Source organism: Humulus lupulus, chromosome 4 (assembly GCF_963169125.1).
Source record: "Humulus lupulus chromosome 4, drHumLupu1.1, whole genome shotgun sequence".
Taxonomy (NCBI): Eukaryota; Viridiplantae; Streptophyta; class Magnoliopsida; order Rosales; family Cannabaceae; genus Humulus; species Humulus lupulus.
In genome coordinates, this window is record NC_084796.1 from 85,939,192 (window position 1) to 85,951,501 (window position 12,310).

Sequence of the window (12,310 nt, forward strand, 5' to 3'; positions counted from 1 at the left end):
AGACTAGAGGTGTGCTAGAGGAGTGCTTTGCCTATACCGACCAGAGGTGTGATTTGCCTATGTCGACGAGAGGTGCTTGCCTATGTCGACCGATGAGTTGTCTTGGCCGATCAGTCACTTTAGGGATGGATTTGGTTGGTCCACGGATCAGAATCTCAGAAGTTACCGTCTAGTGACTCTTCAGAAAAACCTCAGTAACAACTTCAACCCGAATCATTCTCAACTGCAGCGGGAATCTCTCAGATATCCCAGAATAATAGTTATATTATTGTAATTTAAATTCATTTATATTTTATTAATTAAAGTCTGTTGGAAGAACCAAGGACCCGGTCAAAGGGATATATCTGATGTACGATCCATGAGAATAAATGGCTCATGGCATCATTTAGGGGGATCTGATCTTTTTAGACTGAGAAAAACTCTCTAGTTTTGAGACTTTGGGATTGTAACTTGGGCATTCTTGGGGAATTTTCTGAGAGCTTAGAGAGATAGAGCTTGTATTCTCTAGAGAGAAAAACTCTGTATTTTTCTACTTACACTTAAGAAACTCAGTTGGCTCAAGTTCATCTGATCTTAAGTGTAGGCTAAATATATCACAACTCCAAGTGGATTAGGCTATTACCAATAAATTGGGGTTGAACCACTATAAAATTATTGGTGTCGTATTTTCTATTCAAGGCTTATTGCCATTTTGACGTCTACTCGTCGTTGGCCAAAATTGTGGTCAACATACCTGATTCAAAGGATTAGTGCACTATTCAAGGAAGCATAATAACATTCCTGTGGAACCCCAAAATAAGAATTATTTGAGTGGGAAATGAGAGATATTTTATTCCACCACAGAGAATTATTTTCTTTTTGTATTTCAAAGAATGTACATGATACATCAGAACAATCATTTCTAGGATTTAATGAATCCTAACAGCAAACTCATCCTTTTTGTCTATTTGTGGTTGCATTCATTTGATTTTGTAATAGTAATAAGGAGAATAATAAAGAAAATAATGAATAGAAAAGAAAGATTGAAAAAAAAATGAACGGCTTGGATCGCGTATCAACGCCGTTAGAAGAGAAGGTTCCATGGGAACTATTGTTTTTTTCTATTTTTAGGGTATCTTATCTCTTTTTTTTCTTTGAAAAAAAAAAGAGAAGAAGTGTGGGGAGAAATGACAAGAAGATATTGGAACATCAATTTGGAAGAGATGATGGAAGCTGGAGTACATTTTGGTCATTGTACTAAGAAATGGAATCCTAGAATGGCACCTTATATATCTGCAAAGCATAAAGGTATTCATATTATAAATCTTACTAGAACAGCTTGGTTTTTATCAGAAGCTTGTGATTTAGTTTTTGATGCAGCAAGTAGGGGAAAACAATTCTTAATTGTTGGTACCAAAAATAAAGCAGTTGATTCAGCAGCAGGGGCAGCAATAAAGGCTCAGTGTCATTATGTTAATAAAAAAAAATGGTTTGGTGGTATGTTAACGAATTGGTATACTACAAAAACAAGACTTCATAAGTTCAGAGACTTGAGAACGGAACAAAAGATGGGCAGACTCAACCGTCTTCCGAAAAGAGATGCAGCTGTGTTGAAGAGACAACTATCTCACTTGTAAACATATTTGGGCGGGATTAAATATATGACGGGGTTACCAGATATTGTAATAATCGTTGATATACGGCTCTTCGAGAATGTATCACTTTGGGTATTCCAACAATTTGTTTAATCGATACAAATTGTGACCCGGATTTAGCAGATATTTTGATTCCAGCGAATGATGACGCTATAGCTTCAATCCGAATAATTCTTAACAAATTAGTATTTGCGATTTGTGAGGGTCGTTCTAACTATATACGAAATTCTTGATAAATAATAAGATAAGGAAATTATTTTGGGAACTCCATAGAATATAGATTTATTGAACCGGTTACTATTCCTGAATCGCACATAAGAGATAAAAATAACTGAGCCTTTGATGTGATTAGTTGATATTCAAAATAGACGATTCCTGTGGGCGAGTCGAAAAAGAGCTGGGTGAATCAAAATAATTTCTTTTAAAGTTCTATTTCTTTCATAGGGTAATATGAATTTTTTATTATGTTCCATCAACACACTAAAAGTGGTATACGATATATCTGGCGTGGAAGTAGGCCAGCATTTTTATTGGCAAATAGGAGGTTTTCAAGTCCATGCCCAAGTACTTATTACTTCTTGGGTTGTAATTGCTATCTTATTAGGTTCGGCCATCCTAGCTGTTCGTAATCCACAAACCATTCCCTATAGATGGTCAGAATTTTTTTGAATATGTTCTTGAATTCATTCAAGACGTGAGCAAAACTCGGATTGGAGAAGAATATGGTCCATGGGTTCCATTTATTGGAACTCAATTTTTATTTATTTTTGTTTCGAATTGGTCAGGGGATCTCTTACCTTGGAAAATCATACAGTTACCTCATGGTGAGTTAGCCGCACCTACAAATGAAATAAATACTACCGTTGCTTTAGATTTACTCACGTCAGTAGCATATTTCTATGCGGGCCTTAGCAAAAAATGATTGGGGTATTTTGGTAAATACATTCAACCAACTCCAATCCTTTTACCCATTAACATCTTAGAAGATTTCACAAAACCCTTATCGCTTAGTTTTCGAATTTTCGGAAATATATTAGTTGATGAATTAGTAGTTGTTGTTCTTGTTTCTTTAGTACCTTTAGTGGTTCCTATACCTATCATGTTCCTTGGATTGTTTACAAGTGGTATTCAAGATCTTATTTTTGCAACTTTAGCTGCGACTTATATAGGAGAATCCATGGAAGGTCATCATTAATTAGTTTTCGCCATAGTCTTTTTTTAGCTTAGCCTTACACAATGTATAGGCGTCTCAAGGGAATCCACTTAGGCTTAGGGAAGATAAGGGTTTACAAAAAATAAAATTTATAAAAAAAAAGAAACAAAAGGGGATTTGTTAGGGAAGGAGGGGGGATCGAACTAGGTGTATGTAATCTACTCGCTATAAGACAATTTTTGTGGATGTTTCAAAGAATTATTCTAGAATAGAATTCGAATGAATCTAAGATACGAATAGTTGGTTTACGTTATAGGGGAAAGACATGTATATGTGATATTAGATATTAAATAGGTATATATGAACTAAAAATATATCTAATTTGTACTACTAGTGTTGTCTAGGAATTCCGATAGTGTTGTCTAGGAATTCAGATGAAAGTCTTTTTCTTTCGTCTGTAATTTTGAGTTAAATATTGAATGAAGTTAAATCACAAATTAAAGAACAAAGGATTCAAAGAATGATTTCGAAGAAAAGAAAAAAGAAACAAATGGAAGAACAAAAGTGGTACGGATTCACAAAATTATGTGGATAGGAACTAAAAAAAAAAGAGATATCGAAGTAGCTGATAATTCACGAATATTATTATTTTATTTAATTTAATTCAGGGTTCTTTGTTACTTTAAACTAAATAAATATGAGCGATGGAATTAAGTAAGTCACAATTCATTGGTTGATTATTTCATTAACTATTTCTTTATTTTTTTTGTTTTGGTGCGAGGAACTTATCATGAATCCACTGATTTTTGCCGCTTCTGTTATTGCTGCTGGATTGGCCATAGGGCTTACTTCTATTGGACCTGGAGTTGGTCAAGGTACTGCACCGAGACAAGTTGTGGAAGGGATTGCGAGACAACTAGAGGCAGAGGGAAAAATATGAGGTACTTTATTGCTTAGTCTGGCTTTTATGGAAGCTTTAACAATTTATGGACTGGTTGTGGCATTAGCACTTTTATTTGCAAATCCTTTTATTTAATCTTACAAAGAAAAATCTATATCTATTTATTATTTCTTTATTTAGTGGTATTTTAAAAAATAAAAATAATAGAATAAATAAAAAAAGAGAGATAATTATTCTATCTAATAATAATTCTATCTATAAGAAAGAGGAGACCATATGAAAAATATAACCGATCCTTTCCTTTCCTTGGGTTATTGGCCATCCGCTGGAAGTTTCGGGTTTAATACCGATATTTTAGCAACAAATCCAATAAATCTAAGTGTAGTGCTTGGCGTATTGATTTTTTTTTGGAAAGGGAGTGTGTGCGAGTTGTTTATTTCAAGAATATGTTGGATCCAACCAATTGCAATTTATTTTTTGGTATTAAGTAGGAAAGAAATGGTGCATGATTCCACGAATTACTTCTGAATAAATTAAGAAATCATATTTGAGAACTATAGCATTTCGTGATTCATTGGTAAATCTACTTTGATTCTCTATCAACCAATAATGTGGGACCATTAACAAAGTTAAAGCTAAACCGTTTGAAATCCTGATACAAGCATGGTACTCTTTCTACTACCATGTTAATCCAGAAATAGTTTCAAAATGAAGAGTTGGGATTTTTTTCGATATAAAACACTCATGTCGATAAAAAACGGATTTAAAAATTTTATTTGATTGAAAAAAAAAACGTGTATTTCAACCCCCCCCCCCCCCCCCCCCCCCTCTTCCAATGCTAAGTGGATGACCTATGTATAAAGTAAAAGGAATTCTTTGGATTTAAGGAAAAAAAAAAAAGAAACAACTTTGCTGACAATTATTTGTTTGATCAGAAGAGTCCTCCGAATATTTTTTTCTTGGATTAGTGAGCAGTTTCAATATTTTTATATTCGAATATGACTAGAGAAGAGAGGACAGGCTCATTACATTAAAAAAAATATTTGGGAATTCTGATAAGTATCAGAAGTAATTGAGCATGAGAGCCAAATGAATCGAAAGATTCATGTTTGGTTCGGGAAGGGATCATGGAAGTTTTGAAATGAATGGAAAGATAATCTACTTTCATTAAGTGATTTATTAGATAATCGAAAATAGAAGATCTTGGAGACTACGCGGGAGGGCCCTAGAACAACTGGAAAAAGCCCGAGCCCGCTTACTAAAAGTAGAAAAGGAAGCAGATCTGTTTTGAGTGAATGGATATTCTGAGATAGAACGAGAAAAATGGAATTTGATTAATTCAACTTCTAAGACTTTGGAACAATTAAAAATTACAAAAGTGAAACCATTCATTTTGAACAACAAAGAGCGATTAACCAAGTTTGACAACAGGTTTTCCAACAAGCCTTACAAGGAGCTCCAGGAACTCTGAATAGTTGTTTGAACAACGAGTTACATTTACGTACCATCAGTACTAATATTGACATGTTTGGAATGATGAAAGAACTAACGGATTAGTCCTTCTACTGCAAGGATTTTTTTTTTTTTGTTTGAAAGAAAAAAAAGAATTAAGAAATATTCATGGTAACCATTCGAGCCGATGAAATTAGTAATATTATCCGTGAACGTATTGAACAATATAATAGAGAAGCAAAGATTTTAAATACCGGTACTGTACTTCAAGTAGGCGATGCCATTGCTCGTATTTATGGTCTTGATGAAGTAATGGCAGGTGAATTAGTAGAATTTGAAGAGGGTACCATAGGCATTGCTCTGAATTTGGAATCAAATAATGTCGATGTTGTATTAATGGGTGATAGTTTGCTGATACAAGAAGGAAGTTCTATAAAAGCAACAGGACGAATTGCTCAGATACCGGTAAGTGAGGCTTTTTTGGGTCGTGTTATAAATGCCCTGGCTAAACCTATTGATGGTCGAGGTGAAATTTCAGCTTCTGAATCTCGTTTAATTGAATCTCCTACTCCGGGTATTATTTCGAGACGTTCCATATATGAGCCTCTTCAAACAGGACTTATTGCTATTGATTCTATGATACCTATAGGACGTGGTCAGCGAGAATTAATTATTGGGACAGACAGACTGGGAAAACAACAGTAGCTACAAATACGATTCTCAATCAACAAGGGCAAAATGTACTATGTGTTTATGTAGCTATTGGTCAAAAAGCATCTTCTGTGGCTCATGTGGTGACTGCTTTACAGGAAAGGGGAGCTATGGAATACACTATTGTGGTAGCTGAAATGGCGGATTCTCCAGCCACATTACAATACCTCGCTCCTTACACAGGAGCAACTCTTGCTGAATATTTTATGTACCGTGAACAACACACTTCAATCATTTATGATGATCCCTCCAAACAAGCACAGGCTTATCGCCAAATGTCTCTTTTATTACAAAGATCATTGGGCCGCGAAGCTTATCCCAGAGATGTTTTTTATTTGCATTCACGCCTTTTGGAAAAAGCTGCTAAATCAAGTTCTAGTTTAGGCGAAGGAAGTATGACTGCTTTACCAATAGTTGAGACCCAATCGGGAGATGTTTCAGCTTATATTCCTACTAATGTAATTTTGATTACAGATGGACAAATATTCTTATCCGCTGACCTGTTCAATTCTGGAATCTGCCCTGCTATTAATGTAGGCATTTCTGTTTCCAGAGTAGGATCCGCGACTCAAATTAAAGCCATTAAACAAGTAGCCGACAAATTAAAATTAGAATTGGCACAATTCGCAAAATTAGAAGCCTTTGCACAATTTGCCTCTGATCTCGATAAAGCTACTCAGAATCAATTGGCAAGAGGTCAACGATTACGTGAATTACTCAAACAATCTGAATCAGCCCCCCTTGCGGTGGAAGAACAGATAATCACTATTTATACCGGAACGAACAGTTATCTTGATTCATTAGAAATTGGACAGGTAAGGAAATTTCTGCTTGAGTTACATAATTATTTAAAAACGAATAAACCTCAATTTCAAGAAATCATATCTTCTACCAAGACATTTACTGAAGAAGCAGAAGCCGTTTTGAAACAAGCTATTCAAGAACAGATGGAGTGTTTTCTCCTTCAAGAACAAGTCTAAATAAATTGATCTTTTTAAATCCGTAAATTTGTATATATTAAGTAATAAGTGTATATAAGAAGTGGATCTTTTATTTAAGCCATTCAAAACATCTTTCTTGATATAGAAATATCAAATAGAAAATACATATGGAAATAAATTGCGTCCAATAGGATTTGAACTTATGCTAGAGGTTTAGAAGACCTCTGTCTTATCCATTAGACAATGGACGCTTTTCATTTCATTTCAATTTTATTTTTTATTTTTAATATTCGTAAAAAACGAATATAGGACAGGGTTGGGAGTTGGGTATTCAATTTGCATTTTAATAATGCAAATGAATTTCATTAATTATATTCGAATTATTACATAAGATTATTTTATAAATTTTTGAATAATGGTATTTATTATACTTTAATTTGAAATTTTTTATTCAAATGAAAAAATTCAATATTATTTTAATTGAATTTGTATTTAATATTTAGTTTTAAAATAGAAAGAATTTTCTAATATAAAAATAGAGAGATTGTTAGGAATATTGAATAGAGATAAGAAATCAAGTAAGCACAAGCAGGTAGCGGGAATCGAACCCACATCGTTAGCTTGGAAGGCTAGGGGTTACAGTCGACGTTGATTCATCAGTTTTACTTTAACGTCTCTAATTCAAAACTGAACGTGAAACTTTGATTTCATTTGGCTCCTTTATGGAATATGGATAAATTTCCGAATGTAAGATATGAATGAAATTAAAAAAAATTCAACCTATAACATCTATGTCAGCTTTTCTGTATGAATGCATTCAAAACGACCTGCTTTCTAGACGATCTTTATGGAAAAAAAGGGGATTCTAACACTTTTTCTAGTTACTTCGTTCTCTATTTCTATTTTAAAGAATCCTTAGGAAACACATTTTGTTTCTACCGAGCTAAAAAATTTGTCGATGTCTCTAGTAAACCAAAGTCATTGTTTAATAGCTATTTTGCTTCAATTTTCCCTATAACATAAAAAAAAGGAAGATTTAGTCTCTTTATCCATGGATTCCTTACTCATACTCATTCAATTGGAAGTATTGATCCAATTTTTTTAAATTATGTTTCATAATTCCACAATCCAATTTTTCAATTTGTAATTGACTCTTGGAAACAAATCACGAGAATGTATATTTTTCCTCGAATTTTTCATTGAGAGGAAAAGGGTTAAATCCTTTTTACGAGATAAAGTTTTTTATCGGAATGAAATATTCATCAAACCGAGGGACCCCTTAACTATATAAGAGGTTAATAGAACGAATCACACTTTTACCACTAAACAATACCCGCTACAATCCCATTGTTGTATATAAAGGGATTTTTTGTTGAACAAGAAACTCAGGCGTAATCAAAAGATAGGATAAAAAAAGAATCATAAAAATTAGAGCAGTACCGAGAGGACTTAATGAGATTAGGAAACGCAGACTCATTTAAATAACTAAAAACCAACTCTTTTGCTAGCGGTTTTTAACGGATATGGATATAACTTGACAAAACTATTTAAGCCGTAACATAAAAATGCATTGTTCAAGAATTTATGGTTCTTTCATTTTTTTCTTAATTTTTTATTTCTTTTTTATTATTATAAAAATTTAATAAAAAAAGAAATATAATCAAAACAATATAATAAAAAATGTGTCAGTGTATTATAAAGTAAATCAATGCAACTCAAAATAGTGTTTAAAAACAAAAAAGAAAACTAAGAAATGACATTTTGATTATATATCAAAGGAATCAAAACAGTCTTTCTTATGATTGTTTTAATATTTAATATAATAATAAGCATTTCTGTTTTCAAATTTAATTTTTAATAAATAATTCAAATTTGATTTGTTTTTGTTGGAACTCAGCTAGGTATTGACCAGGCCAAGCCGTGGAAAGAATAAGGTTTTTTTGGAAAAATCAAAGAAAAGAGGTATTTTGTTTGTATTTTATTTCTTAATTCTTATTTTTATATTATTTTTTATATAGTTATATTTCTATATTAAAAAAAATAAGAATAATTACTATGTTCCATAAGCCAAAATAAGGCTTGAAAAAAACCCTTCTTATTATGTGTGTATATATATATATATATTTTCAATTGGGGGAGAGATGACTGAGTGTACTAAAGCGTCGGATTACTAATCCATTGTATGGATTTTTCGTACTAAGGGTTCGAATCCCTCTCTTTCTGTTTTCGTCAATAACTTTGTATTTCCTTTCAAATTTTTCGCGAGTTCCTTTTTTTTTTAGTTATTTTCTATAGTTATAGTTAAAAATGAGAAATAGCTAAAATTCTATTAAGAACTTTTTAAAATCAAGCAAAAAATAAAAAAATCCTATTTATTTTTTATTCTTCACGTCCAGGATTACGCTCCAGATCATTAGATAGGAATCCAAAAATGAATAGAGAGACAAAGAATATTACTACTGTGTAAACAAATAGTTTTAGAGTAAGCATTAAACAATCTCCAAGATTCTTTTTTTAGGAAAAAAGAGAATAGATTCTCTATTTGTATTTTATACTGCATACCCTACTTTTTTTCTATTTTTTTTATACCAATTAAGACTAGAAATAGAAAAGAATTTTCAAAAAAGATTTTTAAAATACTTTTTAATACAAAGTGGAGTTTTTGTTCATTACCAAAAATTTTCTTTCATACCCATAATTAGACATTGTGGAAGACTTCAAGAGGTCTTGCAATAGAAAAAGACCAGAATAAGGAAGTGAAATGGGGTGTTCCCGATTTATTACATCTATACCAGTCTGATCTTATCATATTTATAATTTTTTTGTTTTAAAATAGACAATCAATTTGTCTAGCACAGTATTAAACAATTCACTCAACAAGGACTTGATGAGTACAGATTGGAGAGCCATGCTTAGTCATATTGCGTTCACCTCAAGCTTCATAGAAGACGGTAAATTAGTAAGAGCAAATATTATATCCAAAACACTTCAAGTTTTTTTTAAAAATACTACTAGAATGAAAAAAGAAAAGAAAAAACTCCGCAGGTAAATCTTTCAAATTCTTATTTTTAAACATATGATTTTGGCCAGGTGGCTTTGGACATAACTTCTTAGCCATGTCATAATGGAAGCACTTTCAATGGTATTTTCATTTGATTCATGACAACTTTATCGTCCTTTAAAACTCTCGATTTCGAACCGAAGTTAACAAAATCTTGAAGATTTGAAAGAGATAATAACAAATAACTTTGATTGTAACACAATAACATCAAATAACATAATAAATAGTATAATTGGCTCAACCAAATACATGCATGTAATGTTAAATAATATCATAATTATTAGTAAAAAAGAAATTGCAATAAGACTGACACGCTATTAATCCAATTCAAGTATACTCAAACCTAGGGTACGCAAAGACAGACTCTAAACTGAATTTAAAGTATTGGCAATGAATCAAAAAGCAAAGATACTAAATTTAAAAATAATTACAAGTTTTACAGTGAAAATAACAAACTATGATGAAAATCAGTAGAACGAACTCTAAAAAGTGTGTGGAAAAAATACATAAAAAAGAGGAAATTACATGTTTTATGGCTTTTTTTATTTTTAAAATAGCTCTTTTTTTTTAAAAAAAAAAAAACTTATTTTATGGTTTTTTTTTTTAAATTTAAAATTTTATAGATTTAGTTTCCCATATTTTTGTATAAAAATTAGTTTATGCCATAATTTTACTTTTAATTAAATTTATTTAAATTAGGAGATTATTTTAGTCATTTAAGTATTTTTCATTTGATTATTTTTATATTAGTTTCATTATACAATATTGACTTAGTATTTTAAGAAGAAACTTAATCTATTTTATTATTTTTATATTGTTTAATATTTATTTTTCATAATTTGATGTTACAATTTAAAATCACAAATACATTTTCACTTTACTATTTTTAGTTTTCATTTCTTCAACTTTTCTTCTTTGTGACATTTCTCCTCCCTATTTGTTAAACATTTTTGGAGAAAGCTTCTTATTCAATCGCCCCCTTCAACTCAAAATATTTTATTATTTATTATCATTTTTTAATACTGTACTTATGTTTTTTTACTATATATATGAAAAAATCAAATCGATTTTTTTTTAATTTTTTTTAAAAATCATGACTATTTTTCTTCCTTGTTTGAGTTAAGTAACTGATTACAATCAAGTTTCATATGTGCTTTTTTTCTTTTCAATTTGGATGTTCTCATCAAGGTTCTAGGTACTTGTTGACGATGAGAACTCGTCAACCAAGTTAAGTTAGAAAAATAGAAATGTAGAGATTATCAAAAGAAAAACTTTAAAGATCTAATTGGAAACTCAAAGAACACTTGCAGAAGAAAAATGGTGAACTGAAATTGTATTCCTTATGGTGTAGTGCTACAATGTTTTTTCCAGCCCCCTTCCAAGTGGAAGTAGAGTTCCTTTTATAGTGGGCTCTAATGGGCCCTGATACAATGTGGTCCAGGGGACCAGATAGTACGCAAGTACACTGTCAGGTGAGTGGTCTCAGGGGTAGTGGTGTTGGTTCCCGTACATGGTCAGATTCTGTGGGGATGCCTCCACTACTCATTTAGTACGAGTGTCAGAGGTGAGGCACCAGGCGTAGTGGTGCTGGTGGTGGTGTCGGCTCTGACATCTGGTGAGAAGCATACAGACCGTGTCCCCTCTCTTAGTACTCCCACTACCTGTCTGGCATGAGTATTTGTACCGGGCATACGGGGTCCTGAAGGTCGTACCCCGTACAATATCGTACTAGTACGATCCTTTTGACTCGTACTGGGGCTTCTAAGCATTGGGGTCTCCATAGATCTTCGTAAGAGATACCACATCGAGGTATAGGGAGTGAGACACTTGACGCATGTAAGGGTCGTGGCGCGAGGTGGGGCTCTCGGGTCCTTGGCGCGAGACGCCCGAAGCACCTCAAGGCCACCCACGGACATAGGTGATAGGTGTGTGAGGCGGTCCTGGGGGCTCGAGACAACGTGGCCTCACCAGATGCCTGGGTGTGCGAGGCAAGATGCCCCCTCGCGAGGCCCTTGGAGGCGTGGCTCTCGTGGCGCAGGGCCTCCCTTGCGAGGCCCTTGGTGGCGCAGCTCCCTTGGCGCAAGGCCTCCCTCGCGAGGCCCTTAGTGGCGAAGCTCCTGTGGCGCGAGGCCTCCCTCGTGAGGCCCTTAGTAGCGAAGCTCCCGTGGCACGAGGCCTCCCTCGCGAGGCCCTTAGTCGCGAAGCTCCCATGGCGCGAGGCCTCCCTCGCAAGGCCCTTAGAGGCGCAGCTCCCGTGACGCTCGCGAGGCTCTTGGTGGTGCAGCTCCCATGGCGTTGGGCCTCCCTCACTAGGCCCTTGGTGGTGCAGCTCCCGTGGCGCGAGGCGTGTCGCGAGGTCCTAGAGGCGCGAATGCAAGCGGAGTCGCGAGGCGAATCGCGAGGCCCTGCGCGCGCGGATGCAGGTAGGGCGCGAGGCGCGTCGCGAGGCCCTGCGCA

At 34.0% G+C, this 12,310-nt stretch overlaps 2 pseudogenes; both read left to right on the forward strand.

The window, feature by feature from the left end:
- Positions 1 to 1,066: 1,066 nt before the first annotated feature.
- On the forward strand, positions 1,067 to 2,272 carry LOC133829063 (small ribosomal subunit protein uS2c-like; annotated as a pseudogene).
- Positions 2,273 to 4,584: 2,312 nt separating this feature from the next.
- LOC133830599 (ATP synthase subunit alpha, chloroplastic-like) lies at positions 4,585 to 6,851 on the forward strand (annotated as a pseudogene).
- The last annotated feature ends 5,459 nt before the right edge of the window (positions 6,852 to 12,310 follow it).